General features: G+C 42.3%; 1 protein-coding gene across 3 annotated transcripts in view; it reads right to left on the bottom strand.

Moving 5' to 3' along the window:
• CREB3L2 (cAMP responsive element binding protein 3 like 2) overlaps window positions 1-25057 on the bottom strand; it is a 117451-nt gene that overhangs the window by 54667 nt on the left and 37727 nt on the right. The gene's annotated exons all lie outside the window — the stretch shown is intronic.

The raw sequence follows: 25057 nt of genomic DNA, 5'->3' as shown, positions 1-25057 counted from the left end.
CAGTCCTCACATTCGAAGTGTAGAAATGTGTCAGGGGGTTGTTAGATGGAGACGCTCCTAGTATCACTTCCACGGGGCATCAGCAATGAGAACAGAAATATTTTCTTGCCCTTTGAGCGTGGTTCTGCCAAAGGGTTCAAAGCCACATCACAGACTCTCCGGTTGGAAGAAACTTCCCGTCGAGGTTAAACCTCTATCTCATGACATGAATATTCCTCATCTCTTCGGTGAAGATGCGTGCAACTTCCTTTATGAACCCTTTTCAAGGTCTGTCTCTCCATTACTGAAGACCTGGCATTTAACATCCTTCAACCTGGCCCCAACCGTCCTGTGAAGTCTTGTCCCCCTTTATTCTTTATTTTCTTAAGATTTTTTTTGATGTGGACCATTTTTTTTGGTGATTTGTTTTTATTGTTTAATATTCCTTAAGAATGTGAAGATCCTATTGTACTTTTCTCTATTTTTTTTTCAATTTTCTCTATAGTTTATTAATAAGTCAAAAGAAATTTTTTTTTTTTAAAAAGAGAAGCATCACAAACCTTTTCCTTCTCCTAGTTCCTGGGTCTTTTTTTTTTTTTCCACACACACACACTGTATTTTATTTTTACAAGAGATAAATAGACTGACACCAAGCATTGTAAATGGATGACCACAACAGGAGCAACAATGATTGCAATTATCAAACACGAAACACACTCATACTATGTCATAATATTGACATTTAGTCCAGGAATCCTCCACTGTTACAGCTCCTTTACTTTGCAGTGAAAATTGGTTTGTATATTTTTTGCCTCTGAGTCCTTGTGGGACTTTTTTTTAAAATTCAAACAGAAAGTCACAAAAATTATAATCATCCTCATCAGTTCACTCAGTCCCATGTAATTAATTTTATTATCTTGATATTTTGTTAGCAATTTTAAGAGTTCATCAGTTTTCCATTAGAGTTCTGAAAATGCTTATTCATTCAGTTCAGCAGTAGAGTCAGTTACCAGAAACCTGTACTTGTCAGTCTTTTCCATGAATTCCTTGAAGATGAAACCCTTTTATAGGAACATATTTCCAAAGCATCAGAGTACATCCGCAACTGTCTGTAAATGACAAAAGACTTAAAAATGACCACGGTTAAAGATTTGATGAAAGTTCATAAGGTGAAGTTTTAACCACTGGACCACCAGGGAAGTCACTCCCTTTATTCTAATACATGACACTTTCATTCCAGCCCTAACAGTGTCCATATTGGACACTGGAGCAATACAGCTTTGGAGCCAGACGACTGGATTTGAATCCTGGCTCCTAGCTGTGCAAACCTGAAGAAGACCCTTCAGTTTTCCAAACTCCAGTTTGCTCCAACTGTAAAGTGAGGATAATAATACTACCAGCTTCCTGTTGCGATGATTAAATTAAATAATGCATGTAATGCACCTAACGCTTCACTGGCAAAGCAATCAATTTTTTAAAAAGCTTTTTGAAAAAACAAAAGCCTATCAAAATTGAAACAAAATGTGGGCATTCTCTCCTTGTACACTGGCTCTCCCCACTATTCCTCCTAGAATATCCTTTCATTTTCCTCTCCTATCAGGAATCTACCTAAAACAAAATAAATCTATTTCTTTTACAAAGTCATCCTAGACAGACACAGCTTGAACTGACCTTTCACTTCCCTGACAAACTACAGCTCTTCAAATAAGTATTTCTTAACTGGACATTTTTTTTTTTTACTTTCCTTTGATGTTCCTTTCATTGCCAACTTAAAGTTTTTGTCATTAGGCCTTATAAACTCTGTGACCCAGATGTAAACACTTTTACCTACCCCCCTCTGAGCCCAGCACAGATCACAGATCATATGTACTCACCAATTTTCTCTTTCCACCTATTATTATTGTATAATATCCCAGTCGAGCAGTAAACAAATCTAAATTAGAGCCCAGGCCTCCCCAACAATTATAAATAAATGCTATCCAATGTTTAAAACACATATCCAAACTTACAAATCAGATAAATTAAGAGAAGTTGTTAACCTTACATAAATTACTAACTTTATAAGAAGTTACCCTGACTCTGAAGCATTTACACTTGTGTTTGCAGGCCCTTAACTAGCTGTCAAAAGAGCTTGCAAGGGAAGAGTGGTTTCAAGTCTGGGCTGCCTCCTTCTCCTAACAACTGCCCCAAGAACCAGGGTTGTGGGGGTGAGGAAAGTGGAAGGAAAATGAAGGATTCGTAATTTTTTTTTTTTTTTTTTTTTTTTTTTTTGCGGTACGCGGGCCTCTCACTGTTGTGGCCTCTCCCGTTGGGGCAGACACGCAGGCTCAGTGGCCATGGCTCACGGGCCCAGCCGCTCTGCGGCATGTGGGATCTTCCCGGACTGGGTCACGAACCCGCGTCCCCTGCATCGGCAGGTGGACTCTCAACCACTGCGCCACCAGGGAAGCCCAGGATTCGTAATTCTTGAGCTCCAGCAACTAGTTGTATAAAGATATGAAGCTGTCTTTCTTGTGCTGCTCTTCACGGGGGTTCACTCACTCAACAGAGTGAGCAGCTCCTGTGAGCAAAGCCCGCGCTGGGCAAGGCGTGGACAAAATATGATTAAAGGTCATCTTATAAAGAGAGGACTGTCCTGAGGTGCAACATGAGTTATCTGAAGTATGTCGCATGACTGCTGGGCTCATAGAAAAGGTTCTAAAGCAATTTTGTCCCCCTGATGTGGGCCCAACATCTTTTGTGCTGGATCAGAGTAGGGACAGGAGTTCTAGTCTCAGCCCTACACCTCACTGGCTGTCACCCCACCTCTTCTGGATTCTGTCTCCTCGTCTGTAAAACTCTGTGTGTGTGTGTGTGTGTGTGTGTGTGTGTGTGTGTTGGAAGGTGAGGGGAAGTGATTGAGAAGACTTTGGACTTGGTCAGTAGTTTCTCACCTTTTTTTGATATGTAGACCCTTTTGAGAATCTAATGAAAGCTTCCTGCTGGAAAAATGCCCACGGGCACTACACGCCAAGTGCAGGATTCTGTGGGGCTCCCCCACCCCGCTCCCCCCGGGGTCTGTCCATGGAGAGGAGGATTCCGTGTATTCCGGGTAGACACTCCCAGCAGAGGTGATAGTAATAACACACGACGCGTTATCAGTCATTGCTGACAAGCTATTCGGCTCTGCTACACTTTTATAATTTTCTAAAATGTGGCAGGTGATATTAAAATGGAAAAGCTTTGCACCTTAGGAAAAGAACGAGGGAAAACGCCCTCTTTCTGCTTCTTGGGTTTATTTAGCTTTGCCCCTGTTACCCTGCCCAGGGGCAGTGAAACGGGTGGGGCGCAAGCTCCGAAAGCAGAACTTGACCGCTCCCTGCAGGAGGCCCGGGTCCAAGGCTCGGGCTCCGCCGTCCGCGCCCCACAAAGATCCTATTCTCCAGGCCCGCCGCCTGGAAACCGGCTGCTGGCTGGAGGCTCCGTCTCAGGCAGGGGAAGAAGGGTTTTTACTGAAAAATCGCAGCTAGGAGCCTTGCCCAGAGCACAGAATGCTCCACAGACAGCAGTCACGGATATAGTGGACACGGCGGGGGCAAGCTGACAACCCCGAAAGCCTCAAAGACAGGCAGGGAAGTAATTTGGAGGGCACGCCTCAAATTCACTTTAGAAACCAAGGTTTCCCTCCAGTAAAACACAGTTCGCCTGTATTGCGGAGGACGGAGGGAGGTGAGGTAGAGAGGGGAGGGGGAGGGGGGAAGAGGTACCTTCCCCGCTCCACTCTCCCAGGGGAGCCGCACGTTAGACCTGAGGGGATTCCTGCCCTGCATATGTGCCCTGCATATGTGCCCTGCGCACATACCACACAGAAAAGGGCCAGATGACCACCTGGAGAAGAAAAGGCCACTTTGTCAAAGTTACAAGGAAAAAAAAAAAAGGCTCACAAGTCAAACCCTATTACAGTGAAATTTCAAGGGGACCCAATTTTTTTCTGGTACCAAAATTTAGATACATTACATATTTCTCTAAATTAAAAAAAAAATTGGGAGCTGAGGCTTGGAACTCTGTTACACAAGAGGTTTGGAAATTTGGGGGGTTTTGTTTCTTTGATGAAGTGATGTTTGCTTTACTGAAATTTTACAAGCAGTGGCCAAAATTGTTTTTTAAAGAGCCCAATTCCAAAACATGCACACTCTGGTTTTTAATATCCAGATGTGGCTTTCTTTGTAAAACAAGTATGTGAAATATGTCAATCAAATTATAAAGGTACTAGGGATGCTTATTTAAAGGAAACCTGCTGTAAGTCCATTGATAGGATATATTCTATTTTCTGTAAAAAGAGTCAGCCCTAATTTATTAATTATGCAAATATAAAGTTTTACATATGCCGTGTGCTTCAAGGGAGATGTACCAATACGAATTCCTTTTTAAACTACATCATTAAAACAGGTAATGATGCACTTTCTCTGAATGCAGTCCAATCCTGAATGGTCTACAGTAGTTCTTAGCTTAACATTTGATGTGAAAAAAAATTCACTGCTTCACTTTATACAAACAAATCAGTTCATGAGATTAAGAGAAAAACACCAGTGGTGGCTTCTGCTGGCAAAGGAAAGCTAAGAGATTCAGCATTAGCTGGCGCAAAGAAACTCAATCTGCCTACTTCTTGGCTCACTTACACAGACAGCTGCAAATGCCCCAAAATGCACTTCTTAGTTCTTTCTGAACCCAAACTAGCCTTAGCCTGGTGGAAGGCCTCTCCTTCCATGGCTTAACAGTGTCTAACCAATCCCCACAGGAATAAAAATGTCAAGAAAATATAAGAATAATAAGGATAATATCATCTCCCATGTCCAACACATAATGGTTTACATATGACAAAACACTTCCACATCACTGTTGTATCTGATCTTGACAAGATCAAGATTTATCCAGAGTGTACAGCTGGAGGTTGTGGAGAGAGTGCAGTAGAGCAGGATTCCTGCTTTCTGGTTCCCACGTCCGTATACTTCCAGCACAGCCTTCTCCCTCCCGATAACTAACACAGAGACCTCAGCAACCAGATTCCTGACTGTCAAATGCTTCTTTGAATTGCAATGTGGGCCTGAGATCTGGGCAATCACCTCACACTACGGGAGGAAATCCTTAGGGTCCTTTCAGAGCAGTCAGAACCATTCCAGAAATAAATTATAGTCCATATAAGATGGAGGAGTCCTCTCTGATTGGTTTTGAGAAACTCAAACCATCCTCCAGAGTCCTTCTATTGCCTCTTCCTTCTGCCAGACAGCTGAATTCTCCCAACAAACAAGAGCCCTTCAAAACCATGATCAAGCCAACCATTCAAGGCTGAGGCAGTAGAGAATCTGCCATTCTGTTCTCTACATCCACGGTGGGAGAGCCAGAGGTACCTGGGATGGTGAGAGGCAGCCATCAGGATGACCGATTCTTCCTTCCCGCCTACTCCACTTTGACCCCTAAATCCAGATTCTACCTCCACACTCTCAATGGGAGTGCTGGTGACCCTGTGGGGCTTTCTGCCTGATCTATCCTACAGGCCAAAGCCAACAAAATGTTTGCTTTTAAACTCTCACACTTAAAAAATTCTCCAACATGTAACTCAAAGTCCAAATTCCCCACAGTTAGACTTAAAATTGATTTAAGTTTCTTATTCACTATTTCCCAGTTAACGTCCCTGAAGAGTTTCTTCCTAATTGATGTTTTATCCTTTGTTTGATACTCCTCCTGTCCTTTACCTTCAATTTGCAGGCTTCAACCCTTTTATCTTCTCATTATATGAGGAAATTCAGAGGCTGTTTTGGTCAGGCTGGTCTAATTGGGTCTCTTGCCCCCTCTACAAACATAATCTGCTCCTCTCAGGTTCTTTCCACTCTCCTAAACAGAAAACAACTTCCCATTTTCCCTCTTCCATCACACACCTTCCATTACCAACACTTCAGTCTTTACTCCACCAGGAAACACCCAGGGTATTCCCTCATATACTTCAGTGAAGGCCCAGGCTAAGACATTCATTGTTTGTATGCTCTTAGGTCTGACACTAAAACAACTAAAATCTGGTATTTTGCCATTCCAGAAAACTTCTGATTATGATAACAGGCTCCAAATCATAGACTGATGAAGCATGAAGAAACACTGGAAATCATCTGCGTCTACTTGGTCATTCTAATTTAAGAAATGACCTCTAATTTGAGATCTAGGGTGGTACATGAAATCAAAGAGTTGAAGGTTGACCTCTTTATACTATAGATCCTGTAATAAGAAAGATGGTGACTAACCATTAAGGATCACCAAACGGACGACTGAAGAGGGTCCCATAGCCGTCCTCCATGGAATTCTCTGAATAGAACATATGTTTTGCAATAAGAGAATTCTGTCTCCAAGTCAAGATCCAATGCCAAAGATGTCAGCTATGAAAAATTAAAGGAGCCCATAAAGTTTTTATGAAAAAAATGGCATACTCCCTCGAAAGCTATCCTTTATTTGTGAGCCAGATATGTCGTAAGAATTACTGAGATAATCTCATCCCTAGAATGCAAGAAGGAGTAAAGGGAAAGTGCTTCAGACGTACAAGAAATTATCTGCCCTGTTCTGTAAGTGCACAGAGATGACTCACTGCCAGAAAGTACTCCTTCACCCCAAGATAAAAGCAAGAAAAAATCCAGAGGTTACCAAACTGGGAGACCCAGGCAAGTTCTGGCTTAAAGCCACTTAGATTCTCACTCTGTCAGATCTCACAGTCATGCTCCCCCTCTCTGGAATGCTGGCCTGCTGAAACATACCAGAGAATCTTAACCATCTGAAGGAGTATTTTATGCATGGGAGTCATGAGTCAGAGGACACATATGCTAGATCAGCTCTGCAATTATCAGCAATAACCTTGGGCACATCACTCATGCTTTCTGTTCCACCTGAAACTAGGAAGAATACATTCCACCATTCAAAATTGTTGTGAAAATAAAATGAAGTCATAGATAGTCTGATCTAGATATAATATAGTACGGTACGATAGGAAGTGAAAATTAGCTGAGAACCATTAGTGGGCTATGAACATGAAAGCTCCCTCACGGTCACGCACATAGTTATTTCTTACCTCCACCTTGACTAGCCAGTTAGCAATGGCTATTAGTGGGAGCATGGCACTCATTGGCTGTCTGCTCCTGCATGTTTCTACCTCTTACAAAACTCAACCAGCGGAGGTAATGAATCCTCTTTTCTCTCCAAATGGTACTAGAATCTAGGAACTCAACAGCCTGGTCAGGATAGGACAGTTGGGAGTGAAAAAGCACCAGATGGCTCTCTGTTACCCACACTGCCTGCTCCGAGCTGAGCCATTAACTCAAATCCCATCAATAGAAACAAGAGTGATTAGAAAGCCAAGCTCCATTATTTTAAAAGAAAGAAGATGCAGTTAAGAGATGCTAAACCACCTGTCCCCTTATCCCAAAAACAGATGCAAAATTTGATGTTTCTCTACTCATTTAGAACAGTTCCCTTCACTAATAAGAGCTCAGTAAATGATAGCTGTTTTATTACTGTTATTACTACATGCCTTGCTGAAATTGGGACAAATTATTAAGCATTTCTCTGATCTATCAGCCTATTAACACTATAAAAAATTATGAGGCTTGTTAAATATTATTTATTCTTAGTGATCTCATACTAGATTCTAGTTTACTCATTTGCTTACCACGGGGCTCAAGGTTCAGTTCATCATTCATAATCGATACCTCTTCCTTTTCCCCTTTTTGAAGACCAGGCCCATATCTCCAGTCTCAAACACCTCTCGTATTCCCTGCAAATTCCTCTGTAGACTATCAACAACATTTTGATCACATCATATGTTTCTTCAGTGCCCTTTCTTCATTTTAACTAGCAATTATAATTTTTTGTACACCTCTCGCTCAACAATTTATAAGAGAACTGGTCACAGCCAAACTGAATTATCAAGTTCCTTCTTTGGTGGTACTACTGACAAAAAATGGGCCAGAAAATCCAAAGTAAGCCAGTAAGAAGAATGAGATCATCACCCAGTGGGCAGCTGAGAATCCATGATGGCGCACCAGCGGAAAAGGAGAAAAACAGAGCAACTTGGCCATGAGAAAATGTCCTGGACATGCTCAAAGATTCCTGACTCCGATCTAAGCAGCAGCCTGCCAGATCTTTCCCAACAGATGGGTATGTTCAGGTTCTCAAGGCTTGCTCTGGAACTAGAGTCCAGGTGCTCCAAAAGGTATCCCTCTAAGTGCCTTTGCCACCAAGAGAGTCCCTGCCACCTAGCTAAAACCCTGCCCCTCCTCTTCATTTGACCTTGGAAGAGTTAAAGAATGTCTAAGGAAGATGAAAAAAGGAGGCCAGAATGTTCTCTTTCTAAGAAAGACCATAAAAAGGAATCTAGTGATCTCAGAGTTGTGTGAACTAAAATATCGCCTGCCATATCAGTAAACAAAGGATGTTGCCATCAAGCCATCACATTACAGCCACCCTGACAGTGAGCCCTCAGGGAACTCAGGATGGAGACAAACAGGCTGCCCACTGCCAAGCCCATCTAGCAGTCAGCCAATGCAGCCATTCTCGACAGTGCACCCTGAGGAAACTAAGAACAAGAAAACGCCCCAGACAGCTGAGGTGCACATAAAAGGAATGATTTCAGTGAGCCCAGACTCTTGCATCTTCCCATACATAGAAAAGCACTAAATTTAGTGATCATTTGATGTTCTGACTACCTGGTCTTTTGCTGCAAAAACTCCTACATATCCTGGCTCTCCCTCTTGCCTCTTTGGAGCAGTCTTTCAGAGTTTTCTGAGACGCTGTGTCCTGGGTTTAAGTCCTCAGTTTTGTCCACTGAATAAAACATAACTCTCAACTTTTAGGTTGTGCTTTTTTTTTCTTTTTTTAGCCGACAGTTGTTAACGAGGCTAAGCAAACTGAAGATGTTCTGCAGTCCCTCGGAAACGCATGCAAATTCCAAGTTAAAACTTGTTACCAAATAGCTTAACTGAATACTCTTCTCCCATAGAGAATATAGAACAATGCTTCTACATCTTTTTTTTTCCATGATTGGACAGTGGTGGATAACTGCCTACTGCATGATGAATAGGGAGTCTTTGCCTTCTGGTTGTAAAAGATTCTTTCCTGTTGCCCATGAAGCCAATGGTCTCAGAAATGACATAAGGTTTCAATGAAACAATGATGCAGTGCTTCAGTGGGGGTGGGGAATATTTTGGAAAGAAAGTCAGCAAAGCTTCATTAATAAACAATATAAGAAGTCAATAGGGTAGCCGCTGGTATAGTAGAAAGGACACTCTATTTGAAATCAGAAGGCTTGGGTTTAGATCCAGCTCTGTCACAACCTGGCTCTGTGACCTTGGGCAAGTCATTTAACCTCTCTGGGTCTCTTTTCTTAGAATGTAAAATAAAAGAATAGGACCAGCTGGTATCCCAGGCCCCCTGCATCTCGGACAGAAATCTTGAGATCAGTTATGGTGGAGGTGGCCTCTGCTTCCACGTGCCTAAAGGAATAAAATAGCCTGAAAACAAATTTTAAGCCTGAGTCAGTGTTCCCTGCAACTCCCTCTCTCTGGCCTTTTCCGAGACTCTTTTTGCAAGGAATTAGTTCCCCTGAGGATGGCTGAGTTAACAGCTGGACGGTATTGGCTGATTTCTGCTTTTGAACAGCTGGTCTATGAGAAAAACAACCAGACAGGCTTTTGTCAGAAAAAAATGACTCCACTCTTACAGGCCAAGTATAGATGGAGAAAAATAGACTTAAAGAGTTCTGTACTGCTTTCTCCTGACCGACATCTCCTTACATGGACCAATATCCTTCCAACCTTAGTTCTGCAGACCCTCTATGAGAAATGGTGGAGAGAGAACGAGGACTAGACAATTTCTAGAATGCTCCAGAAAAAATTCATGGCCATAATTTCTTGTTTTCTTTTCCATTCCTTTCAAGAAACCAAAAGTCTGAAGGGCTTGAGGTTCTCAAGCAGACCATGTTGGAATTTTAGGTAAAAAGACTCTTCATTGATTGGCATTATCCTGAACATCACAGGTCCCCTGGGCACTAAATACTAGTAGCTTCCCCTCCCCATCATGACACCAATCAAAAATGCTACCATGTGTTTCTAAAAGCAAAAGAAGCTGACTTTCCATATATAGGCTCGGCTGGATTATGAGGAATCTCTATGTTGATTCAGGCTCTTTCCATGGGTCTATTTTCATTATAATAAAAAATTCTCTTGATAACCGTCTGCATCTTAGTGCCCCTTTCCTCATTCATCCTACTACTCTCAACATTTGCAAAGCTTAGGTTTCTAATAGGTTAAACCTCTAACTTTTAGTCTGGGCTTGTAATAAACTGATCCTTTCCTCACCTTTGTTTAAACAGATTTTTGCCACCAGCAGTCCATTTGGAAGGGAGAAGGAAAGAGAAACAGCAACTCACAAAGCTGTACACAGCCTGTGTGTAGGACGAAGGTGCAGCGGGACCACCTCGCTGTGATGTCTGTAACGTGCAGTAAAACTAGTAAATTGTGCCAGTGCTAATACTCCAGTCTCAACAAAGCGGTTTGTTTATTAGGGCTTCTAGCTCACAAAAGAGGTATTTAAAAACTCTACACGTAGCCTTGGGAACAGACCAGGGGAAAAGTAAACATAAAGCACAAGTTTCGCCTCTGCAAGCGGCAAGCACAGCATCAACGACATCAGAGCACCTAATAAATGAAGAAAAATGAAGGGAGTGTTGGATGAACACAACAGCATCACAACCACTAAGAAAAATTTACTGATAAAGATGGATAACCCTGACTTAACAGCTATCATCTATCCACCTAAAACTTAAAATAGCCCATCTAAGATTGTTTCAGTAAATTATAGTATATCTAAGTGGTTATTAAAAACGTGATTGTAGAAAGCTATTTGTTAATAGCTTTCTATTATGAACATCTAAATGTTCATAATATATAACAAAGTGAAAATATATTACAAAAAATGAATTCTCTATTTTTCGATTATAGAGTAGAGAATTGTCTGTAAATGCCATAATGTAGAAATGAATGGACGGATAGACAGCAAAATGGTGACCGTACTTCTGCATAGTGTAACAGATGTGGGTTTTTTGTTCTTCTTACATGTATTTTCTACAATGAAAACCTATGAGCTTATAATGGTGGGGGGAAGCATTTGTTTTTAAAAAACAGTCTCCATTTAATCAAATTAAGTGAGACCTGGTTTAAATAGTCCTCAGGGAATAAAGAACAGTGAGGACACCTGACTAGAGACAGCATTTTCTACCCAGAAGACGGATACTCTATATTTCGTTCCTGATCAAAAATAACTCACTGGCAGGCGCAGGCTCAAAAGACAGACCCCTCTGAAGGACAGTAATATCCCATTTTTCCTGACACTTTACATGTTAAATGGACAGAAACCTCCTCTCTAATTTTATCCTCCATGTTGAGAGCAACTAGGACCCACAACAACTGGGCCTTTGTCCAACAAGCACGGCTACAGCTAACCCCAAGTCACATGCAAGGTTTGTCTTTAAAAACAGCTTCCATCAGGAACTCCGTTTGCAACAGAATCACAAACATGGGCAAAGAGCTCCTCTCATTCACCCTCTCCTCACCAGGGTGGGTCCTGAAACAGCTCCCAACAATTGCCCGATCGATAACACTTTTTCTTTTCGAAATCAAAATTTCCACCCTAAGCCACTACAATTAAGTTTCTATCCTTAGATTGTACTTAGTGGTAGTTTCTGTTCTCTCATGACTTGGGACAACCAGCCACAAACACCTAAAATAATATCTTTGGTCCTGCTCTCCAACCTCTTCCCAAATTACAGTCCACTAAATGGAGAGAATAGACAAGCACTGGTCGCTTACTTTCTCGCCCTCTGTAGGAGGGTGAATTCTAAGATGACTCCAAGATTCCTGCTCCCTGGTGGACACACCCTATAAGATCCCCTTGAGTGTGGCCTCTATGGCCTAGGGATATGATGCATGGGGCTCCTGTGAGTGCCAGGTTACACTGTGGGGAATGTAATTTTGCAGACATAATTAAGGTCCCGTATCAGTTTACTCTGAGTTACCCAAAAGGGAGATTTTCCTGAGTGGGTCTGCCCTAATCAGGCAAGCCTTTTCAAAGAAGCTCTAGAAGTCAGAGAGAGATTCTCCTGCAGGCCACCAAGAGTCATACAGATGCAAGATACTGAATTCTACCAACAAGCACAAGCTCAGAGGGACTGCTGCCCAGCTGACACCTGACTGCAGTTTGGTGAGTGAGTCCCTGAGTAGAGGACCCAGCTAAGTTGTACCCAGATTCCTGACCCAGGGAAAGTGTGAGATAATACATGTTGCTGTTTTAAGCCACTAAATTTGTGATAATTTGTTACATGACAATAGAAAACGAACACACCCACTGACTGGCCAAGTGTCTGTCCACGCCCTCGCCCACGCTCTCGCTTCTTCCTGTCCACCTCCTCTGAGGATGTCTACGTGGAAGAAAAAAGAATCCTCTGTGCTCCTTGGACTCAGCCTCCAAGTGGGGAGTGAGGCCCACCCAGCAAGACTTGTCTGAGGCACTCCACCCCTGTTTCGTGAACCTGATGCTTTGCCTCCCTCCCGCTGTTCACTCCTTTTGGCAAGTCAGGTTTAGATGGTGGCTGTGGCTTAATACCTGGCCTCCCAGATCACAGATCTAGGTCTGAATAAATCCCTTTTTCCTGATAGACTGGGCAAGGTCAAGTTGATTTTTTTTTTTAAAGAAACTTTTACAAGAAAACTAAGGGAAGGAAGAAGAAGGAATTTTTGAAATGAAAGCAGACACACGTAGGACATATTTCTTGCTCTAACTTAACTAAAGGCTGGCCACAGCCTGGCTTGGCTGGTGTAGCTCCTGGAACATTCATGTTCACATCCGCTTCCCTCCCCAGCCCTGTCTTTGCAGGAGGTTTACAACTGTGCCAGGCTCCCTCTGGCTCAACTTGCATTTGAGTTGGCACCTTACTAGCCCTGGAGCCTCCCTCCCAGGTCCTCCCACTCTGGTTTCTGGCTCCAAGGATGAAGAAGGAACTTCTCCATCTGACTGCAATGATTCCTCTCCCAGGCCTCATGCTGGGGACCTTACAAGACACTTGTGCTTTATTCACTGTCTTCAGACCTCTGTGTTCCTGTGTCTTGCTCTTACTTTCTGTCCCTTTGGCTTCAATTCACCTAAGATATATTAAGAATTCACTGTGTGTCAGGCAACTGTGCTGAATTCCAGAGCTACAGAGATGCTATCACGTAGCCCAAGGCCTACTAGAATTGCCTAAAACACACTCGCTAGTCCATCACGGAGACCGGTACTATACAATTCCAAAAATCGATTCACGGTCAACCTACTCTTCTTAGCTGATGCCTAAGTGGCATCTAAGCACCATGGTAAGGACCAAAACTCACCTGAAGCTTCTCTATAACCTATAAGTTTACTCTATAAAGTTGTAAGAAAACAAATGTAATAGAATTTCAATGTCTAAGTTCCATCTCCCTACTAGACTTTCACTATTAGACTGTCTACTTGCAGATACCCACCGCAAGTAACAGAAGAGACTCACTTTGGCCAACGTGAATCAGTAGACGTAAATGTTAACCTCTAAGAGGGTCCCCTCGGTTACTCAAATGTGTGCTGAGCTGAACACAAGAATTCCCTAGTGTGAATTTTCCTATTGAATTCATAGGCATGAATATTAGCGTTTTACTGAAAAACATGAAAATAAGCTGACCATCCCCACCCATGTAGCTGTCCTAGACTGCAAGCTCCCAGAAAGCAGATCAGATACATTTTGTTCTCTTTGTTCTGTGACTGAATGGCATAACAAGCAAGTGGCCATTCTAATGAGTTCTAGCGATGACAATGAAAGCAGTATGATCCCTGCAATTGCCCGTGTCAGTTTTATCATGCTGCCCCAAGCTTAAGAATGGCTGTGTATGAGTCACTGGAAATATAATAGGATGTTCACACAAAAATGGGGAAAATCTCAAACAAGTTATACATGAAGCATTCCTGTATCTAATCTCGAGCTCACATCAGGGTTCAGAGATCACTGGTCTCAGAGTAATCTCAAAGGCCAAGCCAGCAAAAACAAATATCGTTTTCTCTCAGGCAGACACCAGCTATCAAAGTTCAGAAAGAAAGAGCCACTTGGACCTGGAGTTTAGCATTCAGACTGCTGACACCATCATCCCTGCCACTGTGACCTTATAAGAGCACTCTAACGCAGCGGTCCCCAACCTTCTTTGGCACCAGGGACCGGTTTCGTGAAAGACAACTTTCCAAGGCAGGGGCTGGGGGGAGGATGGTTGAGGCAGTAATGAGGGCGATGGGAGCGCAAGATGAAGCTTCGCTCGCTCACCCGCCGCTCACCTCCTGCTACGCGACCCCATTCTTAACGGCCCAGAGGTTGGGCACCCCTGCTCTAACGGACGGGTTTCATTTTCTACTGATGCTGCACAGATGTTTAAAGAAGAACATGCCAGAAGCTGTGTTGTAGGTGTAAAATGGATCTCAAAACATTTTATAAAGGACAGGTATTCATTTAATTGCAAAACTATCAGGAACAGAATCTTTTTCTACTCCTCCCCTCATCCCACTCTAGTATTTCAAAGGCTGGCTGCTTGGGCAGGCTTAATCTACTTTGGGGATCTTGCTGTGCCAGTCACTTCCCTATATGTCACTTTCCCATGAATAGAACAGGTACTGGTGTTGCACAAACCTCTTCCCATACGACTTATTTGACCTGGGTCTGTTATATGAAGCAAGTCTCTTCCACCACTTTGTTCAACAGCCAACATGTACATAAAGCTTAACAACATCCCAATCAAGATTAGAGAAAAAATCTAAGGGAGACTTCATTAATATTTACTTTGAAACATTTATGTTTCTGACACGAGGGGAAAAAAACGTGTGATGGAAATGGCATTAGTTTAGATACTCATTGATGCAAAAGCCAATGCACAGTTTATTTGCTTTTGGTTCTGTTGGGGGTGGTAATCTCCAGGCAGAGTTGCTAGGAAACAGAGGTCACTGTCAAGATTACTTATTGATTTTTTTCTAAGGATCTATCAATAAGCTCCTTGTCATCACAGTTCTTATCATCAGAGGTATAATGAGGAAAGTGGCTAAATATATTATTTCATTAAATCTTCACAACAAATGTGTTTGTTAGGTAATATTATTACCCCCATTTTACCGATGCAAAAATGTAAGCTCATAGAGGTTTGACAACTTGGCTGACGTTGCACAGGTAAAGAAGGGGCAGAGCCAGGAAATCAGATCACTTCCTCTGACTGTGAAAGCTACATTCTTTCCGCTAGACCAACTGCCTCTCCACTCTCCGGGTGAAAACGCAAGTGGATGTTATCGTGCAGTGGTGGACCACAGGAGAGAGACCGGTTTCCAACGAGATATCATGTTCTCCGGGCATCTGCAGAGGGCAAAATGCCTGAGTCATTTCAGAGAGACAGGTCAGGTCAGGTATGCATACCATCAACTCACGTTTGTGTCTTTTTCTGGGAAAATGAAGATAACAGTTCCATCTCCCTTACCGTGTCCTTGTAACAAAGATCAAATTACGTAGACCACATCAAAGAACTTCACAAATTCTAAAGCCCTTGTAAATGTAAGGTGATATGATTACCATTATCCCCTACTGAGACAGACAGCTGTTTCTCACCTACCCTGTGCTTCTGAGCTAGTAGGGCTTTTTCAGGATTTGGTTTCTTTGGGGTGGGGAGTAAGGAGGAATTAAGGAGGCTCCACAAACACCAGAGCATAAGCGTGTCTGTGTATACATCCAGGTGAGTCATTTACGGTCCAGTTAATCATGGCACAGTCTGTCAGTAGAACAGCATACAGCTGACCCTCATTACCCATAAATTCCATATTTGCAAATTTGCCTACTTGCTAAAATTTATTTGTAACCCCAAAATCAATACTTGTGGTGCTTTCATGGTCATTCACAAATATGCACAGGGCAGTAGAAATTTGAGTTTCCTGAAGTGCACATTCTCAGCTGAGAACAAGGCTTCTGCCTTCTTTCAGCTCATACTGTAAACAAGTGTCCTTTTCATGGTCTATTTAGGGCCACATTTTCACACTTTTTTTCTTTTTGTGGGTGATTTTGCTGTTTAAAATGGTCCCCAAGTGCAGGGCTGAAGTGCTAGCTAGGCTTTCTGAACAGAAGAAAGCTGTGATGTGCCCTATGGAAAAACTACATGTGTTAGGTAAGCTTCGTTCAGGCATGAGTTATAGTTCTCTTGGCATGAGTTCAAAAATATATGTATATTAAGTAAGGTGTTTTTAAACCGAAACACAAAGAAAACAAGGCAATGTATTGATCAGCTGATGAAAATGTGTGACCAGAGGCTCACAGGAACCTAACCCAGTATTTCCCCTAGGAGCAATGATTCAGTATTCACTAATTCAGTATTCACTAATTCACTATTCACAGGGACTTTACAGAACATAACTACCTCCCAAACAAGAATGGATTATATTTAGTCATTAAAATTTGTAAATATAAATTTGAAGAAGAGCGGGAAAATGCCTGCTATGCATTTAAAGGGCTACATATTTTTTCTTCCAGTTTCACTGAGGTATAACTGACATAAGTATAAGGTACACAGCATAATTATTTGATTTACATACATAATGAAGTGACTATAACAATAAGTTTAGTGAATATTCATCATCTCATATAAATACAAAATTAAAGAAATAGAAAAAAATTTTTTCTTGTGATGAGAACTCAGGATTTTCTCTCTTAACAACTTTCATATATAACATACCCCAGTGTTACTTATATTTATCACGCTGTACATTACAACTAAACGGCTACCTATCTAAAACCAGAAACATGAAAAAGACTGGGAGGGAATATACAAAATAGATAAAAAGTGCCTCTAGGTTCGTGTAATTATAGAAGAGTTTTCTTATTTCTCCAACTTTGGTAACATGTTATTTTCATGGTTTAAAAATAAAATTTTAAATGCAAAAAACTCCCACCATTAACATCTGTGAGAAAAACACAAAACTCCTCATTGTCAATTCTATGACTAATCTGTTAGGCAACCCCCCAAAGGTAATTAAAACCATCTGGAGGACTGGTGAGGTTTGATTCACTTTTCTGAGAAACCTGAAAAGGATGTTCTTAGTATGGATCTGATTTATTATCCAACAACATTGAAGGTTCTTTTTCTGTTTTGATTTCTACAATCTATTTGCTACCCTATACTCAGTCTCCTTCCCTACTTCCCCCTATTGCCAATATGGCATCACTCCAAGACCCTCAGATTCTCAGCCCCTCAACTCAAATGTCACCCCAGAAAGGCAGTGCCCATACCTCCAACTGTAGTCACAGACCTTGTTTTACCATCTTCCTGGCATTCACCATTATCTGAAACGATTGTATTTATTTATCTGTTCCAGCTTTTATCGCCTGCCTCCTGCCCCCGTGCTGGGACATACATGACTGTTCATCTTACTCATTGTTGACAGTCACCTTGCCCACCCCACCCCCTCACATACCTAGAAGGGCCCATGGGCAGATAGGAGGAGCTCAATAAATATCTGCTGACTTACTGACTCTTAGATTTTCTAGGTTTTCCTGATTCCTTTTTCTCCTTTGACCCCAAACCAGCCATAATCATTTATTTACCTGACTATCTTATTCCAAAGGGAGTTTAGAATACCTCAATCCTATAGTCAGTCCTTTCAGTTCATACTTCTCAATGTCCCTTGATTCCATCCCAATTTGTTTCCTGGGAGGCAGCAGAGTCCAGAGTTAGAGATTTAGTTCTCTCTAACTCCCTGCAGTTGATTTAAAGTGGGATTAGCTCCTGATGACGTTTTGCTGCAAACCTGCTTATCACTGAGCTGCTTCACAGAACACATTCCTTCCTCGTGACCAGACCCCTGCAGCAGCCTCATAACTTCTCTACACACACTCCAGTCTGGCTGAGGTCCAAGGGATCGATGGACCAATAAGAGTCTGAGATTTGTGTGGGTTTATGTTCATGTTCATTAAAAAGGGCCAACAATAGGACCTCCCTGGTGGCTCAGTGGTTGAAAGTCCGCCTGCCGATGCAGGGGGCGTGGGTTCGTGCCCCGGTCCGGTAGGACCCCACATGCCGTGGAGCGGCTGGACCCGTGAGCCATGGCCGCTGAGCCTGCGCGTCCGGAGCCTGTGCTCCGCAACGGGAGAGGCCGCAACAGTGACAGGCCTGCGTACCGCAAAAGAAAAAAAAAAAACCTTAAAAAAAAGGTGGGGGGGCGGCCAGCAAGCCCCAACACGTGACTCTGCACGAAGGATAGGCGTCTGTGGGGTGTGGAGGAGGGTAGATTCGGTTTGGTGGTGGCCATCTCGAGATGTGAGTGTGGAGCAGTCATTTTATCTCTGCTGAAAATTTTGTTTCATTTATCTGTGTTTTAAGGCCATGAAGAGGCATACACTGAGCTATTTCTGACATCATGTCTTAATCAGAAAGCAGCTGTAATATAGAAAAAAGTGCTTCACTTAATCCTATTTGCGTAATGGTTTCTAGGCAACTGCTTAATGCTTGATATGATCATGGGTTTTCACACAGCCCAGTAAGATCCCACAGCCATGTAACTTTGCCAGGAGGAAAAAAGAAGCAGGGATTTGTGAGCAGCAAACACAGAACAAATGGAACTTTCTCGATGAATCATACAGAGAAAAGAAATCCAGTCACTCTCAAAAGAGAGAAGATCAAACCCTTGAGAGGCGCCCCTCATGGGCTTCTGGCTGGGATTTTGAAGTTTCACAAGCATAACTGCAATTCTGCCCTTTGATCTTGAGACACAGTTTGTATTTGTTCTACTTAAGCATGAGGGATAACGAAAATGACACCTAAAATTGTGAAATGACCTGTAGCATTTAACTTTCACAGGGGACAAAAGCATAGGATTTTCATGTTTACTTAATTTTGTTCCAACTGCTATTATCTTTCCCGAAAAGAAAAAACTAGTCATCAGTCCTAGGGACATAATTCACAGTTTACAACTATACCTGCTCTTGCCGGTGGGGACAGTGGATAGCTCTCCAGGAGAAGCAGGAGGGGAATCAGGAGGGGGCTGTAGAATTGGGGCCTGTTTGCCCCTTGCTCTAACTGCAGTAGCCCCCATCTTCTGTTTTCACAGATGTTCAGCAAAAGGAAAAGTACTGCAAAGAAATAACCAGAGCATCGCAGGATGGTGTCACCCTCTACAAAGACAGGCAGACTTAAGCTTGAACTACTTAAGGAGCGCCCCTATCTTTAAAAACTGGTCGTTTGTTTTGCCAAGCTCCCCAGGCCCCCGCCCACCACCATGCCAAGTCCCTGGAAACAGTGAACAGAGTTCTCAGGAGGCTCACTGTATTGCGTGGCAGTGAGTGGAGGCAAGAGAGAGGAGACGAGCAGTGGGGCTGGAAGGGAGGGTAGCCACCTGCCCTAACTTGCCCAGGGCTTTCCTGGCTTTAGCACTGAAAATCCTGCATCTCACAAAACTCCTCAGTCTCAGGCAAACTGGGACAAGGGCTCAACCTACAAATGACTGGAAGGAAAATTGCAGACCTTGCCTAAGGACAGATGTACTTAGTCATTCAACACTCTTGGCCACAGAGAACCCAGATTCAGGAAAGCCTGTTCCATGGTGTCCCTGCTCTAATACTGCAGGGAACCAGCATCTGTGATGATGGGGCCTCCCCACCCTGTGCCCCACACCGGGCGTCTGGGTTCTTATTGAATATCAAATAAAGCACAGCATTCCTCCCACAGAGCCACTGCTAAAGACACCATCCTTCTACCATTTTACCTACCCTATACTTAGAGGTAAACAATTGGCCATGATAAACCAATTACCTTCCTGACCCCTAATTCTCACCAGGCCAGCCTCTTGTAAGTGGTTAAACACATACACTACCACGCCATCATTAGAAATTCTCTAGAAATCCTTGCCCATTTTCCATCTTCGTAGAGTAAGAAGCCATCAGACAGGCACAGAGAAAGCACATGTTCACAGACATTTCCTTTAAGAAGCAAGCAGCGAAGGCCTGTTGGATAGAAGCAAAGCCACACCGTAGCTTCTTAAGAGCCACAGGGTAAGTGTGACAATGACAACTTTAGGATTCATTCTTCAGCACTGCCACCTCATTCATCTCCCCTTACGCCCCTCAAGCTAACACAAACATCAGATTCAGAAATGCTTATTGAGTCTAGATACATGGGTGAAGGCACCCAGCACTTTCACTTACCATTTCTGATTAAAATTCTGTTCTAATTAGGAAATAATTTGAAATAAAGAGTAATTCAGAAAATGTCACAGATACCCCTGAAACCCACCACCAGGGTTTTCAAATGTCAGTCTGCTAATGTTGGCCTCAGATTTTCACAAAAGAACTGAAATGTTGCAGGTAACACTAGAACCCCACTCAAAGAGGCAGATGCCATAGGAAGGCGGAAACTGCAGCTCAGAAAGGTTAAATAATTTCCCAGAGCTAGAGAGGACGGGTCTCTGGGAGCATTCACATCCTTGCTACAAGCATGATTTCTCTTCTCTCACTGTACCTTTCAATGCACTTGAAATCATTCCTAATTGGATGCTTACAACACTAACCAAAGCATGTGATTCCAGGACTCAGATTCTGCTGCCCCCAAGTGCTAAGAGGTGCCAGGTATTTGGTGGTGAGACTGAACAGTTAATTCACGCCAGGAACTTAAAATTTCGAGTCAGGAAAGCCCCCAAAAGGCCTTATAATCACTGACAAACAGTCGTTTCTTGCTTATAAGCGGAAAATGAAATTAAAAAGCGGTCATTGTGTAAAGAGAATAAGATATACCTAGGAGTGTACGATTTCAATGTAGTTGACCATTTTAAATTATAAATCATTTTTTAAATTTCCTCCATATAAACCTGAGCTTTCTCTTATTCACAAAAGCTCTCAAGCCCACCCCAGCCCCCTGCAGACTGCTATATCACTCTACATTTTCCATTTAGGGGGCCCTGACAAGCCACAGAACAGAGTGCCATGCTGAATATTTTTTGAGAAGCCAAAAGCCCAGAAATGCCACATTGAAACAGCAAAAAATAACAATGACAAGTGCTTCATTTTAACTCATATTTCACAATCCAGGTTCTGAACGTTACAGTCAGTACATACAGTACAATGCTGCCCCCGAAAAGTCAGACCGTTCTAACAGGTGAAATAACATTCCCCAGGGTGGGAAGAATCTGGTCACCTTTTTCTAGAAAAAGGAATCCTCTGCTTACAGGAAAGGGGTCAAATTCAATTAACCTAGTTGTTGAAGAGCTGCTTTTAAAGATGAATAGCATTTCCTTTTATAAAATAGAGGCCTTTCTAAAAACTGTGTGTGGGAATTTAATCCAATTTCCCCCCGACGTATATTAAAATTCTCAAAATGTGTTGTCTTTCTTTCTTCCTGCCTCTCCACTCGCACAGGCCCTGCTCTGGTCTAGCCAGCCATAATGACATGGATTTCCCCAAACACAGCACTCATCACATCTGTCTGACTTTAGATACAAGATTTCTGCAGCCCAGAATTGTATTGCCCTCCCTCCTCCTCCTAGAAAACTCTGACTTCATAAGCCAGCCTTTTCCCACTCACCCATGTCACCATGAACCCAAAGTGCACCTAGAGCCCCTTACGTATACTTCTCTTACTACCTTTATCACTTGTGCATTTTTATTATTTCCCCCTCTTCAAGGATGTGACCACAGGATCTGAAATAGTGCCTAGACGTGGCAGAAGCCAAATAAATTCTTGATAAACCCAATGACAGTCATGCCCTGTTGCCTTCCCTGCCCTCTATACCACCTCCTGACCATCCACGGGGCTGCCTAGTTATACAAGTCAGGGTCACCCTTCACCATGAAACCTCAACTGAGCCCTGACTACCTCCCTCCAGAAAAAAATACAGCAACTGCAACCTAAACAACCAGGCCATCCCTTAAACTAATGAAGAACTCTTAAATTCAAATGACGATGGATAATTTTTCTTCATTTTTAGAAAGTGAAGAATATTTTGCTAATCCAAATAATTCCTACACACCTGTAAAAGGACAACTAGGTATAAAAAGTGTGAATGCAACGACCTTTACCTCTTTCCTCTGCCAAGGTATTAATGATCAACAAGCAAAAACACTTCCGATGAGCTCTTACTAAATTTTGCTGTAATACAAGGTGGAATAAAGATCACAATATAGCATCTCCTCCCAGAAGGTGGAAGTACCATGTCTGGCATGTTCTATACTTGGCCTGACCCACTTAAATCTTGAGGAGCTGTTAAACTGAATCAATCACTTCCTGGTTTTCTCCTAAATCCAGGTCATCACTGTACCTGACCTGCATGGTCACTAAGGGAAACAGGCAGCTCTGTGACCCTTCCTCTTCTTTCCTTGCTCATGCAATTCCCTGGGGTCAGTAGGAATACAGTGGAGTTAAGAATTCACAGGTCAGATGACAATCAGGGAGTCTGAGTTACCCAAGGCATACAAGGCCAAGGCTATAGGTAACAAACTTGATGGTCTAACACAAGTTAGAAGAGCATTCATGTTATTTAAAAAAAAAAGAAAAAGAACCCCATTAAGCCTGGAACTTAGAGACAAACCACTGAGCTCTCAAGTCTAGTATCTGGAGAAAATGACTGGAATTTCTACTCCCTCAAAATGATCGGAAAATGACTCCTTGGCTACTCAAAACACACCCAGCAGCTTGAGATCATCTGATGGATTTAAAAGAGTTCAAAATAACTTTATTTAAGGAACCAACTTATCTGCTTAGCATTTGCTGCAATGCAATGTCTAAATATTCCAAGAAAGCCAGTTTAAGTAAGTGGGGAGGCTCTTTTTCCCACACACCTTCTGCATCAGAGGACAATGAAGAAGCTGCTCTTGAACCTGGGTCACCTGAGCAGCCTCCAGCGAGGTCATCCAGCTGACTTTCCCCACTCTGCCTGGCCACTGCTTAGGTACGGGTGAGTGGATCTGTCAGGGATGAAATCAAGCCAGGGTCAAGGTCAACCTTGTGGTGCCAGCATTTTACAAACTCGAGCTCTGGCCGCAATATGAGGGAAATAATAACTTAAGCATCTTTTTTCAGTCTTCAGAATACCACTTCATGCAAAAACCAAAAAGGACAAAAAGTAAAGCAGAAAATGCTGTGGTAGACTTGAGGAAGAATATATTGACTCCAAGGAACTATAATTGACTTATCAATGAGGACTGTAGAGTCCTTACCTGGGGTGGGTTGCAAAAATGTCCTCAATACCGTGCAGCTCCTCCCATTAAGAGGTGGCCTCTATTTCTCTGCTCATTCATTCTGGAATGGCCTTTTGAGTTGTTTTGGCCAACAGCATGTGGCAGAAGTGACACTGTCCAACTTCTGAAACTGGACAGAACTTGACTCAAGAATCTTTGGAACCTCCAGTCTCCCTCTTGGAAACTCAAGCTACTGTATGGACAAACAAGGGCTAGCCTGCTGGGTGATGGGAGACGCACGGTCCAGCACCCTGACCACTCCCATCCTCTTTCCTCCAGCTCATCACCAGCCATGCTCCAGAAGGAGACCTTCCCAGCTGAACAACAACTGGTCACAGACTCACTAGTGAGCCCAGCCAAGAGCAGCAGAACTAACTGAGCTGAGTCTGAATTTCTGGTCCACAGAACTGTGGGCTAAATAAATGGTTGTATGTTTTAAATCACTAATTTATTACTCAGTTATTAGCAGCAAAAACTCATACACCATTCTTAAAAACTTTTTGGAAGAGATGAACATATGTCTGAATGGCATTTAACTCCTTGAAAACAGGGAACCAGAACAATGATTTCTCAGATAGTCTACAAACTTGGGTGAATGAAATCATGATGAAATTCAAAGTCAGAAAGACCAAATTAAACTATCCTATAGGTAAAATGCTTCCTTCACCATCCAGTGAGGGAAGCAGGTACAATATTTAGAAAATTTTAAGTAATTTTACTACTGAATTTACCAGTAGAGCAGAAAAATCAAATGGTAAAATACTCACCTCAATAACTTTTCACTTTCACTCCATTCCCTTTATTTTGCAGAAGTCTTCCCTTCCATATTCCCCTTCCCTAGTTTTTATAATTCCCATTACTTCATATCCCCATTGTAGTTTTCTAACACAAACAAAAGGAACAGCAGTAACTTCCACTTAGGGAGGCGCTTTAATAGGTGCTTCTAACACATTATACTGTGAATTCTCACAATGGCCCCATTAGGTGAGCATGATTAGGCCCATTTTACAGAGCTGTAAACTGAGGCTCAAAGAGGTTAATTACCTTGCCAAGGTCATATGGCTTGAAGGTGCTGGAGCCAGAATTTAAACCACCATCTGTGTGATGACACAGCTCATGAATTTCCCGTTATATAACACTGCCTCCACGTGACAATGAGTGCTGAGCTCCTAACAGACTTCTCACGAGAAAAGAAGCTTAAAATCAAAAATAAGTTTTTATGAATACACATATATGTAGGGGGAGAGAGAGTGTGTGAAAAAGAATAAAAGAGAATAAGAAGTGGCTGTGCAAACTGCAATTCTACCAAAAGAACTGAAATTTTATTGACTTTGGCCAAAGCCTTTCCACGACTTAGAGAAAAAGAAAGAAGCAGGAATACATGATGGTTAGGATTTGTGGTATGTCAGTTCGGAACTATCAATAAAAGACATCATTGGACCAATCATCTCTGAACGTGAAGCATACTTGTGTGACGACATCAGGAGGGGAACTATATAAAATTCACAGAAACACAGCTAATTGTGCATATTTGTGAACAGTTTTGCATAACACAACCACTACTAAAGTCAAACATACATTTTATTTAACAAATAAATATAATCTTCTTTATCAATTATTTTAAACTTAAAAGTAAATTATCTTTTACTCCAAAAGAAATGTGGCTTTAAAAAGTAAATCTGCTACTTGAGTAAGAAATAAATATTTAAATTGAACCTTATGTTCTGTATTAAATTCATTTCCTTCTTCCAAATTATTCATAAACTG

The sequence above is a fragment of the Neophocaena asiaeorientalis genome, unplaced genomic scaffold (genome assembly GCF_003031525.2).
Source record: "Neophocaena asiaeorientalis asiaeorientalis breed wild unplaced genomic scaffold, Neophocaena_asiaeorientalis_V1.1 scaffold692, whole genome shotgun sequence".
Lineage (NCBI taxonomy): Eukaryota > Metazoa > Chordata > Mammalia > Artiodactyla > Phocoenidae > Neophocaena > Neophocaena asiaeorientalis.
Note: the sequence above shows the minus strand (reverse complement) of the source record. Positions and strands in the feature narration are given on the sequence as shown.